This window comes from Danio rerio, chromosome 1 (assembly GCF_049306965.1).
Source record: "Danio rerio strain Tuebingen ecotype United States chromosome 1, GRCz12tu, whole genome shotgun sequence".
NCBI classification, from domain to species: domain Eukaryota; kingdom Metazoa; phylum Chordata; class Actinopteri; order Cypriniformes; family Danionidae; genus Danio; species Danio rerio.
Window position 1 is genome coordinate 37,660,001 of NC_133176.1, and position 12,142 is coordinate 37,672,142.

At 43.8% G+C, this 12,142-nt stretch overlaps 1 protein-coding gene and 1 non-coding gene across 3 annotated transcripts in view; both read left to right on the plus strand.

The window, feature by feature from the left end:
- epha6 (eph receptor A6) overlaps window positions 1-12,142 on the plus strand; it is a 283,437-nt gene that overhangs the window by 158,252 nt on the left and 113,043 nt on the right. The window lies entirely within an intron of this gene.
- Window positions 8,907-8,999, plus strand: mir734 (microRNA 734). The gene has a single exon (NR_030517.1). It is a non-coding gene; the product is annotated as a microRNA 734 (primary transcript).

The following is a 12,142-nucleotide window of genomic DNA, read 5'->3' on the forward strand; positions in this document are numbered from 1 at the left end:
CTGGGCCTCCCCGAATCGCGCCCATATCAGCTGAACAGACTCGGGGTGGAGTCTCCATTCTCCAGGGCGTAACAGCTGTCGTGAGAGCGCATCGGCTGCACGATTGAGCGTGCCTGGGACGTGAATGGCGCGCAGCGATTTCAGCCGCGGGTGACTCCAGAGGAGCAGACGGCGGGCGAGCTGAGACATGCGGCGAGAGCGCATACCCCCCATGCGGTTGATATACGCCGCCGCCGCCGTACTGTCCGTCCTGACCAGCACGTGTTGCCGCTCCAGCACCGGTAAAAAGCGGCGGAGAGCGAGGAACACTGCCAACAGCTCTAGGCGATTGATATGCCAATGCAGCTGGGCACCCTTCCAGAGGCCCGCAGCCGCATGCCCGCGACACACGGCCCCCCAACCCGTGTTGGAAGCGTCTGTTGAAACAACAACATGGCTGGACGCCTGTCCTAGAGGCACACCGGCCTGTAGGAACGAGGGGTCGTTCCAAGGGCTGAGGGCGCGGCGACACAGCGCAGTAACCGAGACCCGGTGTGTGCCCGCGTGCCATGCGCGTCTGGGGACCCGATCGTGAAGCCAGTGCTGAAGTGGTCTCATATGGAGCAACCCGAGCGGCGTGACGGCGGCTGCGGATGCCATATGCCCCAGGAGCCTCTGAAAGAACTTCAGTGGGACCACTAGTTTGCTGTCGAGCTCCCTCAGACAGTTCAGCAACAGGCGAGCGCGTTCCTCGGAGAGGTGCGCTACCATGGTGATCGAGTCCAGCTCCATCCCGAGAAAAGAAATCCTCTGCACGGGGGCGAGTTTGCTCTTTTCTCGGTTGACCTGAAGCCCCAGTAGGCGGAGATGCCGAAGCACCTTGTCCCTGTGCATAATCAATTGCTCCCGCGAGTGGGCTAAAATCAGCCAGTCGTCGAGATAATTGAGTATGCGAATGCCCGCGAGCCGAAGGGGCGCTAGGGCACCCTCCGCGAGTTTGGTGAAGACCCGCGGAGACAGAGAGAGCCCGAAGGGGAGGACCTTGTACTGCCACGCTCGACCCTCGAACGCAAACCGCAGAAATTGGCGGTGGCGTGGAAGAATGGAGACATGGAAATACGCGTCCTTCAGGTCTATGGCTGCAAACCAATCCCGAGGACGAACGCATTGGAGAATGCGCCTCTGCGTGAGCATTCTGAACGGCAGCCTGTGCAGACAGCGGTTCAAAACGCGCAGATCTAGGATTGGCCGTGACCCACCGCTCTTTTTGGGTACGATGAAGTATGGGCTGTAAAACCCACTCTCCATCTCGGCTGGAGGAACCGGCTCGATTGCACCCTTCGCCAGGAGGGCAGCAATCTCCTCGCGCAAGACAGGGGCGGACAGGGGGTTGACCCTGGAGAAATACACGCCCGTAAACTTGGGGGGCCGTTTCGCGAACTGAATCGCGTAACCGAGTCTGATTGTGCGTATGAGCCACCGCGAGGGGCTGGCCCGCGCTAACCAGGCAGGCAGAGCCCTCGCTAATGGAGTCATCGCTACGATCGCTGACGTACCAGCGGTGGGGCAGCGCGGAGTGGGTGTGCTGATCCGGGAAGCACGAGGGTCCCGCGGAAGAGCTGGAGGAGAGCGATTCACTCTGGCTCCACACCCTGACTCCGGAGAGGGGGCTGGAGGGCTGAGGGAAGGGAGACCGTCCCCCCAGCGCTCGTGAGCCACTGGCGAAGCACGTAGAGTCTGCGAGCCGGAAGGCAGCGCGTCCCGGACTGGCAGAACTCGTGCAGTCACATCCGGGGAAGGGAAAAAGTGCTCTTTTACTGATGTTTTGGTGGCACTGAAAAGTACCGTTGTTATCGGGGCCCCGCCCTCCAGCGGGGAAAGAGCAAGTTTCCTCTTCTCCGGATGGCCTGTCTCAGGGACGCTTCGCGGTCCGTTTACTGGACTTAACGGCGCCCTGGGCAGGAGGGGCTGCCTGCTTTCGAGGTGAACGCCGCGCCCGCTTGGCCGGAGGCGCAGGCGGGGGCGGGGCAGCACTCGTTGGCGGGCGCCCTCGGCGAGGAACAGCGGAGGTGGATGGCTCGGCGGGCGGAGCGGGCTTACGGCCACGCCGATAGATGACATTGCCCATCGCATCCGACTGCTCTTTCACCGCCTTGAATTCCTGGGTGAATTCACCGACGGTGTCGCCGAACAGGCCAGCCTGGGATATGGGCGAGTCAAGAAAGCGAACTTTGTCAACGTCGCGCATATCGGCCAGTTTTAGCCAGAGGTGGCGTTCCTGAACCACAAGTGTGGACATCGTCCTCCCCAGCGCACACGCGGCGGACTTAGTAGTCCGAAGAGCATAGTCGGTCGCGGTGCGCAGCTCATGTAATAAGCTTGGGTTGGACCCGCCCTCGTGCAGCTCGGCCAGCGCCTGCGCTTGGTAGCGCTGGTAGGTGGCCATCGCGTGCAAAGCAGAAGCAGCCTGGCCCGCAGCCTTATAAGCTCTGGCTCTGAGGGAGGCAGACAACCTACAGGCTTTGGACGGGAGGCGGGGCAAACCCCGCCACGTAGAGGCGCCGCGCGGACAAAGATTGACCGCGATAGCGCGCTCCACTGACGGGATCGCCTCATACCCCCTGGCAGCTCCGCCGTCAAGGGCGGTGAGGGCGGAGGCACACGCAGCACGGGCAGAGAAAGGTGCCCTCCAAGACTGCGTGAGCCTACTGTGCACTTCCGGGAAGAAGGGGACGAGAGGCTTCGAAGGCTTCGCCTTCTGGTCCTCTACGTAGCACCCATCTAGTCGGTCCGGCCGCGGAGCTGGGGGATAAACCATCTCCAACCCCACGGCCGAAGCAGCCCGGGAAAGCACGGCTAACATGTCCGCTTCAGGATCCGATTTGACAGCGCTCACCTGCCCGGAGGGGGCGAGCGGGTCCGGATCTTCGTCGGACAGTGAAAGCCCACCCTCCGATGCCGCGGAGGACATCTGATCTCCGGTGTCAGCGAGTGTGAGAGCTACCATCTGGTTAGACGGATCACTCTCACCACCCGAAGCTTGGATGGAGCGCCGTGAGGAGCGAGAGGTGCGCGAGCCCGTGGGCGGCGGATTATCTCCCGCTGAAACCCTCAGATCTGCCCGAGCGCCCGCTGCTTTTTTAGAACAGGAGGCAACTGGGGTGGCTCGCTCTCTTGCGAAAGTTAGCCGCGATCTTAGCTGTGCAACGGTCATGGCATCGCAATGACGACATGAACCGCCCGCGAGCACCGCATTAACATGCTGGACCCCCAAACATGCAATGCAGTGATCGTGTCCATCATCCGGAGCCAGGAAACCCCCGCATCCAGAAACGCACAGTCGGAGCGCCATCCTGAAAAGGACGTGCTGCACGACTGTGTTGCTCTTTTAGGAAAGTTGCAACTATACGCACCGCTCTGGAGGACCGGACCCAAAGAACCGCAGGCAAGGGAGTAACCCAGCTCGACCGTCTGCCACCGCGAAGACCCACTCTGGACCGGGAGACACACTCGTTCGCTCTGAAGTGCTGATCAGCAAGAGGAACCCTCATCGACTCACTCAGAAAGGATCTGAAGCGAAAAGGATGGCGTCTGCTGGCTTCAGGTGTGCTTATATGCTGAGATAATTGCAGATGTCGCACACCTGCGCAAGCTTACGCTGCCAATTAATTTCATTCATTGGCCCGTTCAATACTCTCCAGACAAGCGGCTTCTGATCCGAATCCTCCCAATGCGTGGATTTTACAAATCAAATCCACTTATAGTGCTGAAGTTCCCCCCGAAGGGGAACTAATGTTAACTAACATGAAAAAATACTGTAGTAAATGTATTGTTCATTGTTTGTTCATGTTAGTAAATGCATTAAGTAACATTAACTAATGAACCTATATATATATATATATATATATATATATATATATATATATAATAGTGGTTGAATGGAAGATATTAATAAGTTTGTGAATGTTCTAAGAAATGCAGTTTTTTCAGAGAAATGCACATCTGTTTTCTGCAGTTTAACTATCCATTTTTATTGTTATTCATTTTGTATTGAACTGATAATTTTGAAAGGTTTAACTATCCTGATTTCATCTATTTAAAATACACCACAACTCTCTTTAAGGGCATTATTGCAGTTTTACCCATTGCTGTCTGTTTATTTATTTAATTTATTTGTTCATTTTTTTTTGTTTCTGTTTGTTTGTTCGTTCATCATTCGTTTGTTCATTTGTTCATTTGTTCATTCAAATGTATTTTTAGATCTGTCAAAACTTAGTTTGTGATTAGTATCATGCATTTCAACTTAATTTGTACAACAATAAAGGCAATATCCTCAGTATTTAGATTTTTTTAACCTCTAGATTCCATATTTTATATATATGTTGTACTATCATAACAAATTATACATCATTAGTACTCTTATTTCATCAAGGTACAAAGAAGTCAATTATGTTCTTGAATAGTCCCCCTGCAGGAACCTGGTATTAAGCATCTTTCTCAGTGGTACATGGTGACAGAGCAAGACAGGGTCATTGAGAATACATAGCTTGTATACAGTTCTGGAGAGCAAGAGGTATAGTACGTATAGCTGCATATCGTCTTTAAAATGAACGCTACGAGGCTGTATGACTCTGTCGACGGCTTCTGTTACTTTTCGCTCTAATAAGCTGATTGCTTACCTCCGTGTGGATAGCTTTTCTGCTTTTACCAGTTTGCACAGTGGCTTTCTGTGTACGTCAGCGAGTGTAAGACAAAGAGTTGAGCGCTATGACAGGGTTTGAGTCCAGCAAAGAAAAGCAGGTAAAACAAAAGGCAAGTAATAAAACAAGCAAGTAAACAACAGGGTGATAACGTGGAAAGATTTGAAAACGTGGTAAAAAGCAGGCAGCCATGACGACTTTTTTAGCATTGCTTTTGAAAACACTGTCGATTGGGTTTAGGGAAGTTGGTGGACAGGTCAATAGGTGGTTTTGAAAACACTATCGTTGGGGTTTAGGAAAGGAAGTGGGTGGGAGGATCAGTCGGAGCAGGTGTGAATAGCACTCCAAGATCTGATATGGTGTACACAGTGGCCTCTGATTGATTCGCGAAAACAAAAACTGCAAAACAGCGTACTTCCTGGGACATATTTTCTGCTCTTCAGAAATGTGTACAGAGTACATATACATGATGAGCCTGGGTTGACAAGATAGCAATATCTCCGTAGTACCGTACACACTGAATAACATCACACACAGAACCAAAAACAACTGCTGCATTAGCAAGCAGTTAAATGTACATCAAATTGGATAAACACAACCCAGGCTCATTGGAAATAAGTGTAGTGAGCTACATTTTTGAGAACTGAGAAATTTTCGACTAAATGTTTTGAGTACATCTTTTTGCAGTTTTTGTTTTCACAAAATCTACTAGAGGCTGGCGTGTACATTTTTGACAACCTCAAATACATTACTGGAACATTTCTCTTCAATCTATGAGAGAGAAACCGGTCAGCTTGTCATGCATGATATCAGCTTGATATTGATTAATCCACGTGCCTCCTTCCCTAAACCCAACCGATAGAGATTTCAAAAGTAAACTATAACAGAAAAGCTATTGCAGCTGTGTGCTTTTCTAGAGCTGTCCTTCGCCATACTCGAACCCCAGTCCTGCTCTAGCTCCTTATGCTCAATGAGCTCTGGCTCATTATGAAAACCTACATCTATATTCTTTTCTGGAGAATTATGGAACCAGAGCTACGTATGGCTGCATTTAGTCTTTACAATGAACGATACGGGGTGGTATGATGTCGTTCCTTTTCCTACTCACCAGCTAACCGCTTACCTCCGTATAGACAGCTTTCCTGCTGTTACCAGTTCATCCGGTAGCTCAACACGTATGTCGGCAGACTTGAGAAAAGAGTTGACTGCAACACCCTGTTGTCAAGTCCAGTGAAGAACAGTTCTAGAAAGCAGGTAAGACAAAAACAAAAGCTAAAAAAAATAAAATAAAAAAATAAACAGGGTGAGTACGTGATAAAATCTGAAAACGTGGTTAAAAGCAGGAGGCTTTTCTTTGTCTTGATTGCTTTTTAAATTGCTTTTAAAAATAAGTTTAGGTTTAGGGAAGGGGTGGGCGGGTCAATTGGTGCTTCTTAAAATTCTATTGGTTGGGTTTAAGGAAGGGGGTGGGTGGGGGTATTAGTTGGTTGGACATTTAGAAAGTTACGTGAGAACAGCAGGCACGAATGGCACTCGTAAGAGTGAGATCTAAATAAGCGTACACAGCGGCCCCTGGTGGATTCGCAAAAACAAAAAGTGCAAAATATTTTGCCCTCTCCAGAAACTTATATAGGCTTACATAATCAGAATGAGCCTGGTTGCCTACGTCTAATGTCATACATTTTGTTTTTTATTCGAATATATGCAAATACATGTATACATTAAACAACATTTAAAACAAACACAATTTAAACTCTTGACTATTTCCAGTTAATTTCTTACAAAACTTGCTATATTTTGGGTGGAAAAATCTTATAAAATTCCTCTAATGTGTTCTCATTTTTGAAATATATACACAAGTTTTCTATATACCCTTATGTTTTTATTCTGAAAATTCTCCATACATCTATCACATTTTTTTTCGCTACAATCATTCTTTTCCACATAGCATTTTTCATCATTATTAACGCTGTATGTGGTGTGATACAAAGCAAAATAGTCACACCAGAAAAAAACGTTAATCACGTAGCATTTTTTTTACACACAAAATACAGCTATTATATCCCCCCGGCACATACCTCTCGGATCTCAAAAATGTAGCCCTAGGCACATATTCTCAATGATCTTGTGTTGCATAAATATAAAGCAGAATTACTTCAATGCATCACATGGAGCTGAAAATACACACACACAGGCACACATCCCTACACCCAGAGTTAGAAAATAACATTCATAACATTTAAATACCAACCTGAGATTAAAAATGAATCATTTGTTCTAAAACTCAATCCTTATAATTCTTTTTTCAATATTTGCTGCGGGCAGAGAGTCGCAGGACGGCAAGCACGCACACACTGGCAAGCGGCTGAACACATTTAGCAGTCTATTACAATTTTCACTATAGACCGGCCTTCCAAATTGAATAATGACTGTTAATACTCTGCATTTTGTAAAACTGTCATGTAAGGAAGCACTGAGTATATTCCAGCAATCTGTCACTCTACCCTTTGTGCGCCAACCGCTAACTGACAGAGATGATTAGCATTCAGCAACACCATTCAATGGGATTTGTATATCTAAATGCTGAGGGGGGAAAATGAACACGAATTAGTGGAATCAGCAGGATCCGGGGCTGACCGAAATGGACCTCTGATTGAATTTTTATATTTATTTATTTATTTATTCTTCTTTTTTTGCCTATCAAAGCTTTCCGATTTGTTTTCCCTCACACACCAAAGCTATTATTTCCAGCTTTTTAGCGTATTAAGTAATTGTGCTATCATGGGTCTATTTCCCCCTCTGGGGACTAACATACTGCTGGAGGCAATCTCCAATGCCCATTTCCATACCCAGATAGACTGTCAACAGAAAGTAGAGAGATACAGAGAGGGCGGTGAGCGGATGGAGGGACAAAGAGAGAGAATGAAGAAGAGAGATAAAGAGACCAAGAGAGAGGCAAGAGAGATGATGAGGCCTAGACTGCATTGCACCGTGGGGTCACTAGCTCCGAGTCCATTCATTAAAGGCGAATGAGAATTTTAAACCACATACGGATTCATAATTGCATTTTCTACCGGCAGTCCCGAGTGCTAACGATGAAATTGTTTACCTGTGGGACTACATCTCTTCCTCCCTTTCTCTCTTTCCCAAAATTCTGTCTCTTAGTTCCCATCTCTTACACCTCATACACAAAAACAGCGGCGACGCTTAGGAAAATGCCCTAAAACTGTCACGGAAAGAGGAAAAGAGACACAGAGAAAAGACGAGGAGAGAAAGGGAGGGAAAGAATCTCTAGAAGTATTTCTTCCACACAGACACTCTCTTGTCCTCCTGTCATAAAGGTCTTGTCCTCGGGGGCAAGCAAAGTGCCGTTGAGATGGGATGATTGCTGGGGGAGAAAGAAAGAGCGACTTACTCTCTACGCTGTCTGTCATTGTAACAATTCAGACACGCTCGGAATAATAAAACCCTCCACTTTCTTCCAAATGGACCACCTAAACCTCTTCGCAGTTGTTATTATGCGCTCCATGACCATTAAGCAAAACCTGAACCGGAGGTCGTGCAGAATAACTTTCCCGAGGTTCGTTCTCAAAGACGTTTTCTAGAAAAGTTTCAAGCGCGGTTGCAGGGAATTGGATCGATTTTCTAAATTACTGTCTCCTGTTCATCTCCCTGCTGTTCTAACCTCCTGCTCAGACAGTATGTCAGCTGATACTCAATACACGTCTGACTGAGGGGAAAAAATATATATTCATATTGACAGAGCCATTACGGAGTCCATTAACTGGCACTGAGGGTTGTATTTAATTGGCTTTTTAGAAGGTACAGGTCTGCACGGTGAACCTCGCTGAATCCAGCAACCGATTTAAGGTGAAAGTAGCAGAAATGGGTCTTTTACCACCTGAAATGCTGTATGCGTATATGAATGAGTAAAAAAAAAAAACATTTTCACAATATGAAGCCACATCAACTGTATTCAAAATGAAGAGTAATTAAAGGTGAATGTAGTATTGTTTTTATGTGTTTTTGCTTTTATTTTCCCAGTGCTCTCATACGAATGTTGTTATTTTTTTTTCTCTGTGTGTAATTACAAGCCTTGGAAAGAGTCATACCGGGAGTCATTTTACAATGTGAGCAAATTAAAATTGAACTAATTTCCTAGATCCAAACGACCACTTTGTTATCACGCCATGCCTCCAGCGCTGCCTCATCCTGCTTTGCATCCTTTGATATTGAGAGCTGAACCATTCTGCAGCATGGCTGCCTGTGGATCCTCTGGGGAAAGGTAAATGCTGCAGAATCGTACCGTTCTTGGTATCACTGGTCTTCACTTCACTGATGCAGATCTACTTCTTCCGTTGGCCTAATTAGAGTGGCTGTGGTAAAATGTACTATGATACAAGGCTCTGGTTAGTAGCCTTAATGAGAGTAGTAATATCAGTAGCAATAACACTGAGAACACAAATCTATCTATCTATCTATCTATCTATCTATCTATCTATCTATCTATCTATCTATCTATCTATCTATCTATCTATCTATCATCTATATATCATCTATATATCTATCTATCTATCTATCTAACTATCTAACTATCTATCTATCTATCTATCTATCTATCTATCTATCTATCTATCTATCTATCTATCTATCTATCTATCTATCTATCTATCGGTCTATATATCAGTCTATATATCGGTATGTCTGTCTGTCTGTTTTTTTGATTGCTGTTTTTATCCAGAAAGGGCATTAAATGTATCAGTTATACTAGAGATGTTTATATTTCTGTTTTAGCTTTGGTATGTGACTCATTCTGAAAATGCAGCCCTATATACTTTTGTGGAGATTATGGAGGGAGTAGTATGGTTGCATTTCATCTTTAAAACAAACGCTACTGGGTGAGATGGTGCCATTCCTTTTTGCATTTACCAGCTGACCGTTTTCCTCTATATGAACAGCTTTTCGGCTGTTACCAGTCTGTCGGGTAGCTTGATATGTACGTCGGCGACAGATCGGAGTTGACCAAAACAAAGGGGTTTGAGTCCGTTAAAGAACATTTCCAGAAAGCAGGTAAGACAAAAACAAATGATGAAAAATAAAATATACAAGTAAATTTGAATTAGTGGTAAAAATCAGGGGGCTTTTCTTGAATTTCTGGATTGCTTTAAAAAAATAAATAAAATTGGCGGTTGGGTTTAGGGAAGTGGGTGGGCGGGTTGATCTGTGTTTTTTAAAACACAATTGGTTAGGTTTAAGGAAAGGGGGTGGGTGGGGTTATTGGTTAGTTGGTGGAATACGTGAGAACAGCAGGTGCGAATGGCACTTGCGAGACATATTTGAGATCTGACAAAGTGTACACAGCGGCCTCATGACAAAAAATGCAAAAAATCGTAACTCCTGGAATGGAAATTGCTCTCTCCAAAAACGTATATAAGGGTACGTAGTCCGAATAAGGCTGGGTTTGGTATATATCTTTGATCAGAATTGAAATTATCAATTATTGTCACTTGTACACATAAATACTGGTATTTTTATTTATTTATTTTTACTTTCAAACATATGAATTAGAGAAATAAACATTACTTCATACTAAATACTGGGAGAATCTAAAAAGGTCATCTGCAACCATGTCAAATTGTGCAAGTGAAAAAAGTGGGGAATATATATATTTTTCTATCTGTAATACCAGTTCCTAATTGAGGAAATGTAACTATTTGATGTATTGTCATACAAGTATTTGTATTGTCATACAAAATCATACAATTTCATTCATACACAAACTTACAATTTTAAAAAAGATGCACACCCCCAAACCCCACATATACAACCAACCTTCATTGGGGGATAAGCAAGTCATACAAAAATGCATGAGAGGTAACACTTTACTTGAAGGGTTGTTCATAAGGCTGTCATGATATTGTCAATGAAATGTTATTCATGCTTGTGACAACCATATTTAAGTATCATTCTCTAAGTAATGCTATTTTAAATGCAAAGATGGCATTGACATGACAACTTGACATAAGAAAATATATCACAACATGTCTTTATCTTTGTCATGACGACTTGACATTACCAATATATTAATGCATATACCTAAATTGTTTTAGCTTTTGTTTGTTTTATATTGGTTTATTTACAGTTTTTCTCAGTCGCTTTGGTGCATTTCTCACAACACTAGTGCATTTCTGCATAACAGTTATGCATTTCTTAAAACAATTAGTACAATTTGCAAAACCTAGTTGATAACCTGCAAAAGCATGTCACTTGCTCAAAATGGATAGCTCATTCCTCAAAAGCAAGTATTGTTGTCAATGAAAGTGTCAGTGTCATCAAGATGAAAGATCCTGACACCATTGTTTATGAACAAGACAGTCAAATGGCTTTGTCCTGTTTTCATTATGACAGTTTACTCAAATTTATTTCAATGCAAAAAAGTCAGATTTTGGTGACACTTCCTGAAAATGCTCAATACAGCACTATATACTATTAGCACAGCCAATTGAAAACTACAGTAAAGTTAGACATCAGTGAGGTATCATTTAGTGAGGTATTTGAGTACAAGACACTGAATATGTATGTTTCACATTTTTACTGCCTTTGCTCTTTACAACTCTAATTTATTCACAGCATTGTGCAAAAGAATAAATACACCCTTATTTACAACAAACATAAACTCCCTTTGGTAGAGCTGTGCACTACTGTAAACAATATTGCAGAACATATTGGAACTGAATCTACAACATACAGAGGTCTGTAAATCATTTATGAAATTGAACAATTTTTAAAACATTTTCAGGAAAATAAAGATTTAAAACATTTTTATAAAATTAGCTTGACAGATTTTGACAACTAGTTCAACACTTTTGTATGAAATGACTCAAGTAATGAAATGAGGACTATTAGTTTTATATTGAGTGACTATTCAGCATTCACACAAGTTTAGTTAATTTTGACTGACATGACATAAGCAAATGATAATGTTATAAAACAGCAGAGAATTGTATGAAAGCAATTGATGCATGTCAAAGCATTTGCAATTTGTTGAAAGGAATGAGAAACTGCTACTATGATGTGCACAAATGACTAATTGTTTTGAGAAATGCATTAACTATTGTGCAAATGTAAATAGTGTTGAGAGAAATGCACCAAAGCGACTGAGAAAAACAGTATTTAATGTTTTTTTTATGATTATTATTATTATCTCCAATATTTGTAATTCTTTAAATGATTTCAATATAGCTTAGGCTATTTTATCTGGATCTATGACATTGTGTTGAGCCTACAAAAATGGATACGTAATATTAATTCTGGTGCTGTCAAAATTAGTGCATTAACGCATGCGATTAATTTGAAATATTTAATGAGTTAAAAAAAATTAACGCAGTTGCAGTTTTTTTTTTTTTTTTTCTTCCTGTTGTGGTGGACGTGTTCAACATGCAAAGAAATAAGGATAAGACCAA